Source organism: Arachis duranensis, chromosome 5 (assembly GCF_000817695.3).
Source record: "Arachis duranensis cultivar V14167 chromosome 5, aradu.V14167.gnm2.J7QH, whole genome shotgun sequence".
Lineage (NCBI taxonomy): Eukaryota > Viridiplantae > Streptophyta > Magnoliopsida > Fabales > Fabaceae > Arachis > Arachis duranensis.
Window position 1 is genome coordinate 84880755 of NC_029776.3, and position 17281 is coordinate 84898035.

At 37.5% G+C, this 17281-nt stretch overlaps 1 non-coding gene across 1 annotated transcript; it reads left to right on the forward strand.

The window, feature by feature from the left end:
• Positions 1–14732: 14732 nt before the first annotated feature.
• On the forward strand, positions 14733–14840 carry LOC127748109 (small nucleolar RNA R71). Its single transcript, XR_008010052.1, has one exon. It is a non-coding gene; the product is annotated as a small nucleolar RNA R71 (small nucleolar RNA).
• The last annotated feature ends 2441 nt before the right edge of the window (positions 14841–17281 follow it).

Here is a 17281-nt window from a genome sequence, read left to right on the forward strand (position 1 = left end):
AGTCATTTCGCTTCTGTTCAAAGACTGGCACACACCTAGGGCTGGAAGTGAGTCGAGCTGAGTCGAGCTAGACCAAGTTCAAGTTCGGCTCACAAAAATTGAACTTGGCTCACGGCTCGACTCATTAACAATCGAAACTATTTCTTAAGCTCAAACTCGACTCACCGAAAGCTCACGAGCTGGCTCTAATAATAGAAACATAAATATATAATCTATAATTCTATATCAATAAATTATAACTTATATATTTTAAAAAATATTTAAAAATATCAATTTTATATTCAAACTCGACTCATTTAATTAGGAGTTTAATTCCAAGCTCAAACTTGACTCACTAGCTCACGAACTTAGCTTATCGAGCTATTAACAAGTTGAGCTCGAGCTAACTCATAAGCTGACTTGACTCACTTCCAACCCTACACACACCAATTGAGATTAATATTTTGGGCTCATTTAAGATGGTTCTCACATTTGAATCAATTGAGAATATAAATAAAACTTTGAATTTATCGTTTCTCCTAAACTATTTTGGAGAGATAATAAGTTGAACTCAAAAGTTAAAAAATAGAACGAGAAGAGTATATGACTCGAGATTTTTGGAGTTCCTCTCCATGCATGGTGTGAAAATAATTTCACTAAAATTATTGAGGTGTGGTAGGCGGTTATAAAAATAGATGAAAATTTGATAAATTTTAAAAACTTCAACTCGGTCAGTATTGATTGACACTAACTAGATCCTTCAAATCAATAATTTGATAAGGTTGGATCTTAATGGAAAAAAAATTTGATATCTTTGTGAAGGAAACAGGCATGGAATAAAAACATATAGAGTAAAAAATAATGCTATGGAACAGTATATTGAAGATGAAGGTCGTAGAGATGAAAGATATGAGATATTGATAGGTCATCACCAAAATGTAGAAGAAGAAGACAATACAATGGCAACATTAGTGATGAGGTCAAAGAATAATATGAAAAGAAAAGAGGTCGGAGCTTTATATGAAGATCTTTTCTAGGTGCATAAAGAAGTGAAAATGCAGGTGGGGATGAGAGATCCTCTCTATATACAAATGATAGACAACTTAATTTTTATTGGAGATTCTATCTCAACTAGTTGCATCCATAATGATAGAAATTCTGAAGAAGTAATACAAGAGACAAAGTTAGACTTATGAGGAAAAAAAAAACTAAATTACTAAAAACAAATAGAAACAAAGAAATATTGTTGTCAATTGTACCCTTTAGCACATGTTCTCTTATGAAATAAAATTTTATTTCAATGTGCTTAATTCTTGAGTGTAAAATAGGGTTTTTTTTTGAAAATATTTATTGCACTCAAATTGTCATAAAACAGAAGAATATTATTGACTTGTTATTTGTAATATGCAAGTTGTGTTTTAAGCCAAATTAATTGAGAACAACAAGAGGAAGTTGAGATATATTCGGCCATCAGCTGTTGACTAAGCAACAGTAACTTGTTTCTTGCTTGACCACACATTCAAGGATTGTCCAAAAAGTAATAAATTCCTGAAGTGCTTCTTCTATCCACACGATCTCCAGCAAAATCTACATCACAATACCCAACTACACATAATTTATCAGTTTTAAGATACCAAAGACCAAAATCAGCAGTGCCATTAATGTATCTAATTATCCTTTTCATAGTAGAATGATGTGATTCTTTGGATTGTGATTAAAATCTAGAACACACACCCACACTATGAATAATATCCGGTCTAGAAGAGGATAAATACATGAGAGATCCTATTGTAACACCCGCCTTGAGAAAAGGGAAAAAACAAAATCGCAAAATTAAAAGCGCAACGCTCAGAAACAACGTAACTTGCGGGAAAAGAAACTACGATTCTTATATATATATACGGAAAGTAAGAGCAGAGGATCAAGATACAAAATATCAAGGCTCAAGACTTGACTCGCGAAGATAAACTGGCCTGAGCACATAAGTATATATACATAAATATAGGAGAACCCAAAATAAGTCCATAATACAAAGTTACAGAACCTATTTCTTCAAAATAGTCTCTAAGAGGAAGTTAATACATCAAATACATAAGAAGTGGAGATAAAAGAGTCTACATATATACATATATCCAAAATAAAACCCAAAGACAATGATCTCCACTATCAGAAGCTTCCAGTATGCCTCAGTGAGGTGCCACCTGTACTGTATCTGAAAACCACAAATATCCGTATAAAATGAGAACCGAGGGTTCTCAGCATGGTAAAGGTGCCACGTACATAAGATATAAGGTCCTGGGAATGCCAGAGGCAATCCTAGAACACCGACACTCATATTATAAAACTTAAAGAACTAAAACAGAAACCAAGAATCAGGGTGGTTCCCTAAGGCTTCCTAAACTTAATGAATTCCTTGAATCTAACTAAAACTTTAACTAGAACACTAAATCTCTCTGCCTTTCCTCCGTTCCTCCATCTCCGATGAAATTGCAAAGACAAATAAACAGACAATGGCAAACACAGGTGGAATACAATCAATACGTATAGCAAATATAACAAATAGTATATTATAAACACTTAGGCAATCCCAATTAATGCACAAGAAAGCAATTCAAACAATATGCATATGATGCATGTCTGTTCTATGGCTGATGAGTCTCATCTGTCGATTATAAAGCCAAACCTGACATGTCCGATAGCTAACCCTGGACAGAACACCAAACACAGAGCAAGTGGGACAACGTCGCAACCCTTGCATCTTACCCGTGTACCCGGAGCAGGGGACAACTTCACCCTGTCTCTTACTCAGGCAGTGTTATAGTTCTCGATCTGGAGCAAGCGACAATAGAACACAGCCCTTGCGTCTTACCCGAAGCCTTGAACTTTCCCGGAGCAAGTACATAACACCATTGCATCTTACCCGACTTATTGACTCTTACCCGGAGCAAGTGGATAACACCACTGCATCTTAATCGGAGTCACATACAAAAATACACTTTCATTATCATTACCATTCCTTCATTTATCCATTCATTCTCAATTCATACCCGGAGCTAGTGGATAGCCCCATTGCATCTTACGCGGAGGTATATTACAATCAAATTCAATCTCATTATCATTATTATTCATTCAAATTCAACTAGGGGTGGCAAACGGGGCTAAACCCGCCAGACTGGCCCGCATAATCCGTCGGGCCGGCCCGCATAACCCGCCAAAAAGACGGGCCGAGCTGGAAAATTCGGACCACCGAATAACAAAAGCCCGCCTAACTCCGCACCGCAATTTTTTTTTATAAAAATCTGAGCATATTTTTTGCCAAAAGCCCAGAACCCAACTTCCATACAACCCGACCCGCGCCCAATGAAACCCTACCCACCCTAAATCCTAATTACAGCCTCCTCAATCCTAATTTCGGCTACTGTCACTCTCATTCCCTCCCAATCTCAAACAACACAGAGCTTCAGCGTCTCCAGTCTTCCGCCGCTGACCGCTCCCAACCGTACTGCGTCTGGCGCCGTCGTAGTACGTCCTCACTCCTTACGCTCACACTTCCGTCCTCACGCTTGCAGTCTCGCACATACAGCAAAGTCGCACCCAGCAGTCGCGGTGCCCCTCGTCACCGTCGCTCTTCGGTCCTCCTGGGTTTTAGCCATCGCTACTGCTCCGTCTAGCCGTCGTCGCTGCTGGTCTCGGTCTTAGGCTCCTGGGTCCTGCCCTCTCACTCTCTGCCTCTGTGTATGCTCGTCTGTCCTTTTGCTCTCTGGGTCTGCTCATTTATCCTCATCGCCACTGCTCCTCGCCTCCTCTGTCCTGGTCGTCGGCTCTTCACTGCTCGTCTGGTATGTTAGTTTTCTGGCTTAGGTTTTAGATCAAAGATTTAGGTTTTTTTGCTGTGTTTTGTGTTGTTTGATAATGGTTTATTTTTGATTAAATCAGTATTGTTGATACTTGTTTTAAAATGGTTTTGAGTTTTGACTAAATCTGATGCAGATTCATATATTGTTTGTTATTTTTTGTTTTGTTTGATAATGGTTGAGCTTTGATTAAATCAGAATTGTTGATGCTTATTTCAAAATGGTTTTGAGTGTTGATTAAATATGATGCAGATTTGCTGTGTTGACTAAATAGTTTTGAGTGTTGACTAAATCAGAATGGTTGATACCTGGTTTAACAATTAACATTTGCTTTTATTTCAGAAAATATGAATTCTAAAAATGTGAGTAACTTTGTTACTGCTGGAGCTGGTTCTGAGGCTGCTCCAGTTGAGGTTGATGAACCTAGTTCGAAAAGGACCAGACCAACACCATCTGATGTTTGGAATTTTTTTAGAAAACTCGGTCCAAATAAAGATGGAGTAGAACGTTCTGAGTGTAAAGGATGCAAGAAGGTGTTTAAAGATGGAGGTAAGCGATATGGCACTTCTACTTTAAAACAACATCTTGATAGTTGTACTTAAATTAAGCATGAAGATATTGGTCAGACTATAGTATAATTGCAACTTAAAATGGGTTCACTTAAGATTGATTCAGGAGTGGCTAGAGATATGTTTGCTTCTTATGAAGTTGCTGGGGATAAGCCATTCAATGTGGTTGATGATAGGGGATTTAGAAATTGGGTGAAATATATAAGTCCAACTTTGAAACTTCCTATTAGGAATACGGTTAAGTCTGACATAGTGAAAGTTCACAAGAGAGAAGCTGCGAAACTTAAAAAATTTTAGTTTTCATTCCAAATAGAATTTGCTTAACATCTGATCTTTGGATGTCCAATACCAATGAGGGGTATATATGTTTGACTGCACATTTTGTTGATGAGAACTGGAAATTACAGAGTAAAATTCTCAATTTTTGTCATATGCCTCCTCCTCACACGGGATTTAAGTTGTCTTCTAAAACTTTTACGCTTTTGAATGAGTGAAAAATTGATAAAAAGATTTTTTCCATTACTTTAGATAATGCTTCTTCTAATGATACTTGTGTTGATCACTTGAAAAGTAGTTTGGATGTGCATGTTTCATTGTTGTGTGGTGGTGAATTCTTTCATGTTCGTTGCTTTGCTCATATTTTAAATCTTATTGTCCAAGATAGAATGAAAATATGTGGTGATGTAGTGCATAAGATTAGAGATTGTATTAAGTATCTGAGAAAATCTGAAAGTCGAATGGTTAAGTTTAAAGAATGTTTTCAAGATATTGAGGGACTTGAGTATACAACTGCATTATGTTTAGATGTTCCTACTAGGTGGAATTCACTTTATGCAATGCTTGCAAGTGCTATCCATATAAGAAAGCTTTTGAAATGTATCAAGTAAAAGAAGCTAGATTTAGGAAGTATTGTCCTTCATCAGATGAGTGAAAAAGAACTGAAAAGATATGTGATTTCTTGTTACCATTTTACGAAACTACCAAGTTGATGTCTGGAACTTTTTACCCAACATCCAACTTGTATTTTTTACAAGTTTGACAAATTCAGCTTATTTTGATAAATATTTTGAAGAATGATGAAGTGCTTATAAGGAATATGAGAGAACAAATGATGATTAAGTTCAAGAAATATTGGAAGGAATACAGTGTTGTTCTTGCATTTGGGGCAGTTCTTGATCCTATATTTAAACTCAACACTTTGACTCATTGCTATAATGAGATTGATCATATTAGTGCTAAAGACAAAGTGAAGCATGTGAAAAGTAAGTTATACAAGCTCTTTGAGGTTTATGACCACAATTCCTTTACAACTGTAGAGAGTGCTTCCCAAATTCCGAGTATGATTTCTCAAGCGACATCTTCTGCAATTGGAACTCAGCTTATTAAAATGGTTGGTGTAAGTATTTTATCCTATATTCACTCTACTTGGTTATATGTATTTTTTATTGTTCATATTTTTTGAGTCATATATTGTTTGCAATGCAAAAGATTTGATGTCCCGTAATCAAGTTGAGTGAGGCAACATTATTTTGCAATGATGCAATCATAGATATTTCGCAATGGTGGAAAGACAACCATCATCGTTATCCAACACTATCACTAATGGCACGAGATTTGTTGAGCATTCCTATTACCACCGTGGCTTCAGAATCTGCATTTAGCATGTGTTCTCATGTTTTGAATAAGTATAGAAGTCGTTTATTGCGAGATAATGTTGAAGCTGTGATTTGCACTCGAAATTGGATACATGGATATGATGATTATGGTAAAATTATATTTATAACATACATACTTGAGTGATTTTGTTCATTATTATGTATTATTTTTTTAATATATTTATTTATTTATTTCTAAAGGAAAATTTAGATGAGGAAGATATTGCAAAAGGAAAAGGCTATTCTTCAGGAGTTGGTTCCAATGATGTTATTGACTTACATGAAGATGAAGATAAAAATTAAGTATTTTGAATTATGTTTATTTTGCTTTGGAGACTATTTATAAATATGTTTTTGGATTTAGGATTATATTTATTTTACTTTTGAGACTATTTATATTTATGTTTTTGTATTTTGGATTATGTTTATTTATTTTGGAGACAATTTATATTTAACATTTGCTTTTATATTGATTTAAACAAAAGAGATTGTTTTATGCCCTTATAAATATTAAAAAGAAAAGAGATATTAGGCGGGCTTAGCCCGCCAGCCCGCCAGCCCGCTATTAGGCGGGGCAGGATAGGATTCTGGGACTGCCTCACTAGGTGGGGCGTGCTTCCCCGCCTGCCACCCCTAAATTCAATCACCATTGCACCTTGAGGTCATTATTATCATCAAATCATCTCTCACTCAATTGAAATTCATTATTAGCATCCTCATAATTACATTAGTTCAGTTATCGCTTCTCAAGTTCAAAATCACCACTTCACAATCATAATTCATTACTCCACAACTTGCTTCACTCCCAAGTTACTACCCCTTCCTAACTTCATCTCATCACTAAGATCCAACTAAAATTTAGGGGCTAAAAGAGCAAAAATAGAGGTTTTAGGGGTTCAAAATTACACTTTAAGACACAAAATCCGTGTATGCTGAAACAGGGGTCACGCGTACGCGTGGGCGTGCATTTTACAATGCTCGCATACGTAAGCTACTTGCTTGCGTACGCAAGATTCTCAACCCAAAAAGGTTAGTCTCATCGCGTATAGTGGTCGCGTATGCAAGTTATGCAGAATAGCAAAAATGCTAAATGCTGCAGAATTTTTAGTTTTACACTCCGAACTTCCGATGCGCATGACTTTTTCGTTTTAAAACATTTTCCATCCATTCTTCGAATGGTATAAACTTCACGAACCCAATTTTTATATGAAACAAGTTTGAAATAATTTGGAAGTCCGAAAGTCGAGTTATGACTTGCCGAAGTTTGGGCAAAAATCAGTTTTTCACAAAATCTTCCCAACCTTTATTTTCACAAAACATAAGTCACTAGCCATATTCACTCAACAATACCCTGCACCAAATCATACTAAAATCATAACAACACAGTCCCCACAACCCACATTCTACCACAACCAACCTCACTTCAATGTAAAATACTTTAACCCAAGATTTTCAGTTATACCTAATATAATTACCAATCATTCAATACTCATATATATCCTTAATCAACATTGCCATTTATCATCAACCAAAACATTATTTATCAATCATTTTTCATCAACAAAACCCACATCCACAATCATGAATCATTAATCCTTCAAACATCATCAAATATCTACTCAATGTCCACTAAAATTACAAAATATGTTTCAAAGTCATGATTCAATTTATCCTAGGTCATCTAGCCTAAGTTTTCACAAAATATTATATATTAAATACGAGAAACCTAAATCATACATTGGCCGATTTTCTCGTATCACCCAAGACAACCCACAAGGAAAAATTGCAAGCCTCAATCACCAAAATTCAGCAACTAGATTTCACTCCAAGCTTCCAATTAAGCTTCCAACATATCCAATTGCCTCAAATCACATATATTCATACACCAAACATATTTATCATAAATACATACCCAAAATTCAATACCCAATACACTTAATCAATGAATTGGCTAGGATTCTAGGATTCTCACTGTATACAAGCACCAAAGAAGCAAGATTGAACGTTCTCCTCAAGCTAATTCGAGGCTAAACACCGGAATTGAACAATTTTCAACATAATTTCTGATAACTTTCGAAATTGGAAAGGAAGAACTTGGAACACAGAAGTGGTTTTCTTACCTAATTGTTGACTGGACTTTGTAGAGCTCGACGCTGCGGTCGCGTGACCACAAACGGTGCGACGATCGCAGCTCGGAGCGAAAAGTTATATGGATTTGGATCAATGCCAAGGGTTTGGAACCTTGGAAATGTTCTTCCTCCCCCTTCCCTGGTTGTGCTTCTGCGTTTCTTGCATGTGGGAGAGAAAGAATGAGCTGAAGCTTATTGGTGCACGAAATTGTGATCTCAATGGAGCCAACAACTTGGTATGCACAATTGTAATATCACTCTTTTTCACAACTTCGCACAACTAACCAGCAAGTGCACTGGGTCATCCAAGTAATAAACCTTACGTGAGTAAGGGTCGATCCCACGGAGATTGTCAGCTTGAAGCAAGCTAAGGTCACCTTGCAAATCTCAGTCAGGCGGAATAAAATGGTTATAGTGTTTTGATAGTTAAAATATAAATAGAACATAAAATAAAGATAGAGATACCTATGTAATTCATTAGTGAGAATTTCAGATAAGTGCATAGAGATGCTTTGTTCCTGTTGAATCTCTGCTTTCTTACTGCCTTCATCCAATCCTTCATACTTCTTTCCATGGCAAGCTGTATGTTGGGCATCACTGTTGTCAATGGCTACTTTCCATCCTCTTAGTGAAAATGGTCCATGTGCACTGTCACCGCACGGCTAATCATCTGTCGGTTCTCAATCATGTTGGAATAGAATCCAGTAATCCTTTTGCGTCTGTCACTACGCCCAATACTCACGAGTTTGAAGCTCGTCACAGTCATCCCTTCCCAGATCCTACTTGGAATACCACAGACAAGGTTTAGACTTTCCAGATCTCAGGAATGGCCACCAATAATTCTAGCTTATACCACGAAGACTCCGATCTTTCGGAATGGAGGCTAAGAGATACACGCTCAATCTTAAGTAGAACGAAAGTGGTTGTCAGTCACGCGTTCATAGGTGAGAATGATGATGAGTATCACGGATCATCACATTCATCAGGTTGAAGTGCAAGCGAATATCTTAGAATAAGAATAAGCTAAATTGAATAGAAAATAGTAGTAATTGCATTAATACTCGAGGAACAGCAGAGCTCCACACCCTTAATCTATAGTGTGTAGAAACTCCACCGTTGAAAATACATAAGTGGTCTGGAGGTCCAGGCATGGCCGAATGGCCAGCCTCCCCAAATATGAAAATATGATATCCAGAACATCTCTATGATCCGGAGATTCCAAGATGAAAATACAATAGTAAAAGGTCCTATTTATAATGAAACTAGCTACTAGGGTTTACAGAAATAGGTAAATGATGCAAAAATCCACTTTCGGGCCCCCTTGGTGTGTTCTTGGGCTGAGCATTGAGCTTCGCACATGTAGAGGCTTCTCTTGGAGTTAAACGCCAGCTTTTATGCCAGTTTGGGCGTTTAACTCCAACTTTTATGCCAGTTCTGGCATTTTGACGCCATTTTACGTCATCAAAACTCGCAAAAAGTATGAACTATTATATATTCCTGAAAAGCCCTAGATGTCTACTTTCTAACGCAATTAAGAGTTTGCCATTTGGAGTTCTGTAGCTCCAGAAAATTCACTTTGAGTGCAGGGAGGTCAGAATCCAACAGCATCTACAGTCCTTTGTCAGCCTCTGAATCAGATTTTTGCTCAGATCCCTTAATTTCAGTCAGAAAATACCTAAAATCACAGAAAAACACACAAACTCATAGTAAAGTCCAGAAATATGAATTTTGCATAAAATCTAATAAAAATATCCCAAAAAGTAGCTAGATCCTACTAAAAACTACCTAAAGATAATGCCAAAAAGCGTATAAATTATCCGCTCATCACAACACCAAACTTAAATTGTTGCTTGTCCCCAAGCAACTGAAAATCAAATAGGATAAAAAGAAGAGAATATACAATGAATCCCACAGTATCAATGAAACTTAGTTCTAATTAGATGAGCGGGGCTTGTAGCTTTTTTGCTTCTGAACAGTTTTGGCATCTCACTTTTTCCTTTGAAATTCAGAATGATTGGCTTCTATAGGAACTTAGAATTTTAGATAGTGTTATTGATTCTCCTAGTGCAGTACGTTGATTCTTGAACACAGCTATTTTATGAGTCTTGGCCGTGACCCTAAGCACTTTATTTTCCAGTATTACCACCGGATACATAAATGCCACATACACATAACTGGGTGAACTTTTTCAGATTGTGACTCAGCTTTGCTAAAGTCCCCCGTTAGAGGTGTCCAGAGTTCTTAAGCACACTCTTTTGCTTTGGATCACGACTTTAACCACTCAGTCTCAAGCTTTTCACTTGGACCTGCATGCCACAAGCACATGGTCAGGGACAGCTTGATTTAGCCGCTTAGGCCTGGATTTTATTTCCTTGGGCCCTCCTATCCATTAATGCTCAAAGCCTTGGATCCTTTTTACCCTTGCCTTTTGGTTTAAAGGGCTATTGGCTTTTTCTGCTTGCTTTTTCTTTTTCTTTCTCTTTTTCTTTTTTTTGCCTTTCTTTTCCACTACTTTTTCTTGCTTCAAGAATCAATTTCATAATTTTTCAGATTATCAATAACATTTCTCTTTGTTCATCATTCTTTCAAGAGCCAACAACTTTAACATTCATAAACAACAAGATAAAAAAATATGCACTGTTCAAGCATTCATTCAGAGAACAAAAAGTATTGCCACCACATCAAAATAATTAAACTAGTTTCAAGATAAAATTTGAAATCCAAGTACTTATTGTTCTTTTGTAATTAAGCACATTTTTCATTTAAGAGAGGTGAAGAATTCATGGAGTTATCATAGCTTTAAGACATAGACACTAGACACTAATGATCATGTAGTGAAGACACAAACATAGATAGAACCTACAGCATAAAGCTGAAAAACAGAAAAATAAATAGACAAGGAGATTAAGGAATGAGTCCACCTTAGTGAGGGTGGCGTCTTCCTCTTCTTGAAGAACCAATGGTGCTCTTGAGCTCCTCTATATCTCTTCCTTGCCTTTGTTACTCCTCCCTCATAGCTCTTTGATCTTCTCTAATCTCATGGAGAATGATGGAGTGCTCTTGGTGTTCCACCCTTAATTGGTCCATGTTGTAACTCAAGCTTTCCAAAGAAGTGTTGAGTTGCTCCCAATAATTGTATGGTGGAAGTTGCATCCCTTGAGACATCTCAGGGATTTCTTGATGAGGGACTTCTTCATGCTCTTGTTGAGTGCCATGAATGGGCTCTCTAGTTTGCTCCATCCTCTTCTTATTGATGGGCTTGTCCTCTTCAATAAGGATGTCTTCCTCTATGACAATCCTAACTGAATAGCAAAGGTGACATATGAGATGAGGAAAGGATAATCTTGCCAAAGGTGAGGACTTGTCAGCCACCTTGTAGAGTTCTAGAGGTATGATTTCATGAACTTCTACTTCCTCTCCAATCATGATACTATGGATCATGATGGCCCGATCCACAGTTACCTCAGATCGGTTGCTAGTGGGAATGATAGAGCGTTGGATGAACTCCAACCATCCTCTAGCCACAGGCTTAAGATCCGGTCTTCTCAATTGAACCGGGTTGCCTCTTGAGTCTCTTTTCCATTGAGCTCCTTCTACACATATGTCCATGAGAACTTGGTTCAACCTTTGATCAAAGTTGACCTTTCTAGTGTAGGGGCATGCATTTTCTTCCATCATTGGCAAGTTGAACGCTAGCCTCACATTTTCCAGACTGAAATCCAAGTATTTCTCCCGAACCATTGTAAGCCAATTCTTTGGGTTTGGGTTCATACTTTGATCATGGTTCCTAGTGATCCATGTGTTTGCATAGAACTCTTGAACCATTAAGATTCTGACTTGTTGAATGGGGTTGGCAAGAACTCCCCAACCTCTTCTTCGGATCTCTTGTCGGATCTCCAGATATTCGCCCTTTTTGAGCCTAAAAGGGACCTCAGGGATCACCTTTTTCTTGGCCACAACTTCATAGAAGTGGTGTTGATGGACCTTTGAGATGAATCTTTCCATCTCCCATGACTCAAAGGTGGAGGCAGTTGCCTTTCCTTTCCTCTTTCTAGAGACTTCTCTGGCCTTAGGTGCCATAAATAGTTATGAAAAAATAAAAAGTAATGTTTTTACCACACCAAACTTAAAATATTTGCTCGTCCTCGAGCAAAAGAAGAATGAAAGATGTAGAAGAAGAAGAAAATGGAGAAGATGGAGGGTGTATAGTGTTCGGCCAAGAGGGGAAGAAGGTGTTTGTGATGAGCAGAAATGAAGGTGTAAAGGGGGGTATTTATAGGGAGAGTGGCTGAATGGTTTGGGTGGGTTTGGGAGGGAAATGGTTTTGAATTTTGAAGGTGGGTGGGGTTTTTTTTTGGGAAGAGTGTTATAGAAAGGTGTGAAGAGGAGAGAGAGTGAGTTGAGGTTGGTGGGGATCCTATGGGATCCACAGATCCTGAGGGGTCAAGGAATTCTTCATCCCTGCTCCAATTGGGCGTTCACAACGCCTTAGAGTGCAATTTTGGCGTTTAAACGCCAGTCTGCTGCCCTATTTTGGCATTTAAACGCCAGCTTTCCTTCCTGTTCTGGCGTCTAAATGCCAGTCAACAGTCTGGTGCCCTATTCTGGCGTTTAAACGCCCAGAAAAGTGCCAGATTGGGCGTTTAAACGCCCATTTCGCTACCCTTACTGGCGTTTAAATGCCAATAAGTCCTTCCTCCAGGGTGTACTATTTTCAATGCTGTTTTTGATTTTTTTTCTTTATTTTTGTAATTGTCTTTGTGACTTCACATGATCATCAACCTAAAAGAAAACAAAATAATATAGATAAAATTAAAATAAAATTGGGTTGCCTCCCAATAAGCGCTTCTTTAATGTCAATAGCTTGACAGTGAACTCTCATGGAGCCTCATAGATGATCAGAGTATGGTTGAGATCTCTCAACACCAAACTTAGAGTTTGGCTGTAGCCTCCCAACACCAAACTCAGAGTTTGAATGTGGGGACTCTGTTTGACTCTGTATTGGAAGAAGCTCTTCATGCTTACTCTCCATGGTTACAGATGGAGAACCTTGAGTCTTTACTACAAGGCATTCTTCATTCACATGAAGGATCAACTCTCCTCTATCAACATCAATTACAGCTCTTGCTGTGGCTAGGAAGGGTCTTCCAAGGATGATAGATTCATCCTCATCCCTCCTAGTGTTTAGGATTATGAAATCAGCAGGGAAGTAAATGCCTTCAACCTTCACTAGCACGTCCTCTACTAGTCCATAAGGCTTTTTCATAGATTTATCTGCCATTTCCAATGAGAATTTGGCAGCCTGTACCTCATAGATTCCCAGTTTCTCCATTACAGAGAGTGTCATCATGTTTATCCTTGACCCCAGTTCACACAGAGCTTTTTCAAAGGTCATGGTACCTATGGTATATGGTATTAAGAATTTACCAGGATCCTGTTTCTTTTGAGGTAAATTTTGCTGAACCAATGTATTCAGTTCATTGGTGAGCAAGGGAGGTTCATCCTCCCAAGTCTCATTACCAAACAACTTGGCATTCAGCTTCATGATTACTCCTAAATATTGGGCAACTTACCCTTCAATAATGTCTTCATCCTCTTCAGAAGATGAATAGTCATCAGAGCTCATGAATGGTAAAAGGAGGTCTAAGGGAATCTCTATGGTCTCTGTATGAGCCTCAGATTCTTTTGGTTCCTCGTTAGGGGATTCCGTACTAACCATTGGACGTCTCCTGAGGTCTTCCTCATTGGGATTCATGTCCTCCTCCTCCTCTAAGGTTTCGGCCATGTTGATTATATCAATGGCCTTGCACTCTCCTTTGGGATTCTCTTCTGTATTGCTTGGGAGAGTGCTAGGAGGAGTTTCAGTAACCCTTTTACTCAACTGGCCTAATTATGCCTCCAAATTTCTAATGAAGGATCTTATTTCAGTCATGAAACTAAGAGTGGCCTTAGATAGATTAGAGACTATGTTTGCTAAGCTAGAAGGATCTACTCAGAATGCTCTATCTGTTGCTGAGATGATGATGAGAAAGGTTTGCTATTGCTAAACCTGTTTCTTCCACCATTGTTATTATTGAAGCCTTGTTTCTATTGATCCTTCCATGAAAACTTTGGATGATTTTTCCATGAAGGATTATAGGTGTTGCCAAAGGCTTCACCCATGTAATTCACCTCTGCCATTGCAGGGTTCTCAGGATCATAAGCTTCTTCTTCAGAAGATGCTTCTTTAGTACTGTTGGATACATTTTGCAATCCACTCAGACTCTGAGAGATCATATTGAATTGTTGGATCAATATTTTGTTCTGAGCCAGTATGACATTCAGAGCATCAATTTCAAGAACTCCTCTCTTTTGAGGTGTCTCATTACTCACATGATTCCTCTCAGAGGTATACATGAACTGGTTATTTGCAACCATTTCAATAAGTTCCTGAGCTTCTGCAGGCATTTTCTTTAGGTGAATGGATCCACCTGCAGAGTGATCCAGTGACATCTTAAAAAATTTAGACAGACCATCATAGAATATATCTAATATGGTCCATTCTGAAAGCATGTCAGAAGGACACTTTTTGGTTAGCTGCTTGTATCTTTCCCAAGCTTCATAGAAGGACTCACCTTCTTTCTGTCTGAAGGTTTGAACATCCACTCTAAGCTTGCACAGCTTTTGAGGAGGAAAGAACTTGGCTAAGAAAGTCGTGACCAGCTTATCCCAAGAGTCCAGGCTATCTCTAGGTTGTGAGTCCAACCATGTTCTAGCTCTGTCTCTTACAGCAAAAGGAAAAAGCATGAGCTTGTAGACTTCCGGATCAACTCCATTGGTCTTAACAGTATCACAGATCTGCAAGAACTCAGTTAAAAACTGATAAGGATCTTCTGATGGAAGTTCATGAAACTTGCAGTTCTGTTGTAGTAGAGAAACTAATTGAGGCTTTAGCTCAAAGTTTTTTGCTCCTATGGCAGGGATTGAGATGCTTCTTCCATAGAAGTTGGAAGTTGGTGTAGTAAAATCACCAAGCATCTTCCTTGCATTGTTGTTTGATTCGGCCATAATTGTTTCTTTTGCTGTTTCCTTTTCAAAAATTTCAGTGAGGTCCTCTTCAGAGTTTTGTGCTTTAGCTGCTCTTAGCTTCCTCTTCAGAGTCCTTTCAGGTTCAGGATCATCTTCAACAAGTATGCCTTTATCTTTGTTCCTGCTCATATGAAAGAGAAGAAAACAAAAAAAATATGGAATCCTCTATGTCACGGTATAAAGATTCCTTGAGGTGTCAGAGAAAAACAAGAATGGAAGGATGAGGTAAGTAAGAAAGAATTCAAACACTCAAAGAGAGATGGAGTTTGAATTGACAATGGAGGAGGAATCTTAGTGTTTAAATAGAAAAAGATGAGAGAGGGGAAGAAATTTTCAAAAATTAAAATTTAAAATAATTAGTTAATTAAAAAGGGATTTAAAAAAAAAGTGCATGTTTTTCGAAAATTAAGAGTGAAAAGGTGGTTTTGAAAAAGATAAGAAATAAATTTGAAAAAGATAAGAAGTTAGAGCAAGATTTTGAAATCAAAATTAAAAAAAAATGTGATTTGAAAAAGATATGATTTTGAAGATATGATTGGAAAGATAAAAATTAAAAAGATTTAATTTTTGAAAAAGATATGATTGAAAAGATATGATTTTGAAAAAGATATGATTGAAAATATTTGATTTGAAAAAGAATTGATTTTGAAAAAATATGAAGACTTGAAAAAGATTTGATTTGAAAACAAAATTACTCTCCTTGTGTCATCCTGGCGTTAAACGCCTAGGAGCTGCATGTTTTGGGCGTTTAATGCCCAATTGCTGCATGGTTTGGGTGTTTAATCGCCCAGCCAGGTATCCTGGCTGGCGTTTAAACGCTAGTTTTCCTTCTTCACTGGGCGTTTTGAATGCCCATCTTTTTCTCTGTAATCCCTCTGCTTTATTTTCTTGGATCTTTATTTTGCTAAATCCTTTATTCAAGAAGATATGTTTTCAATTTTGGAAAACAACAAAATGAGTTGAAACATATAATTCTTTGATCAAAACACAAGATATATGCAAGAACATTATGAACGTTAAGATGAACACCAAGAACGATCTTGAAGATCAAGATGAATGCAAGAATGCATATGTAGAACATCATGCAGTGCAAATCAATAAATCATGAAGATCAAACAAGGCAATTTATCAAGAACGACTTGAAGATCATCAAGAACACAATGCATGTGTTTAAAAAATTGCAAGACAATTAAAATCATGCAATTGACACCAAACTTAAAATTTGGCCCTAGATTCAAACAAGAACCATGAAATATTTTTGAGTTTTTATGATTTTATGAATTTTTTTGGGTTTTTCAAAAATTATCTTTAGAAAAATGAAAAAAGAAGAAAAAAATTTTTTTGAAAACTTTTTGAAAATCAAATAAAGGTTGAAAATAAGAAGAAAATTACCTAATCTGAGCAACAAGATGAACCGTCAGTAGTCCAAACTCGAACAATCCCCGGCAACGGTGCCAAAAACTTGGTGCACGAAATTGTGATCTCAATGGCGCCAACAACTTAGTACGCACAATTGTAATATCACTCCTTTTCACAACTTCGCACAACTAACCAGCAAGTGCACTGGGTCGTCCAAGTAATAAACCTTACGTGAGTAAGGGTCGATCCCACGGAGATTGTCGGCTTGAAGCAAGCTATGGTCACCTTGCGAATCTCAGTCAGGTGGATTAAAATGGTTATGGTGTTTTGATAGTTAAAATATAAATAGAACATAAAATAAAGATAGAGATACTTATATAATTCATTGGTGAGAATTTCAGATAAGTGCATAGAGATGCTTTGTTCCTGTTGAATCTCTGCTTTCTTACTGCCTTCATCTAATCCTTCATACTCCTTTCCATGGCAAGCTATATGTTGGGCATCACCGTTGTCAATGGCTACTTCCCGTCCTCTCAGTGAAAATGGTCCATGTGCGCTGTCACCGCACGGCTAATCATCTGTCGGTTCTCGATCATGTTGGAATAGAATCCAGTGATCCTTTTGCGTCTGTCACTACGCCCAACACTCGCGAGTTTGAAGTTCGTCAC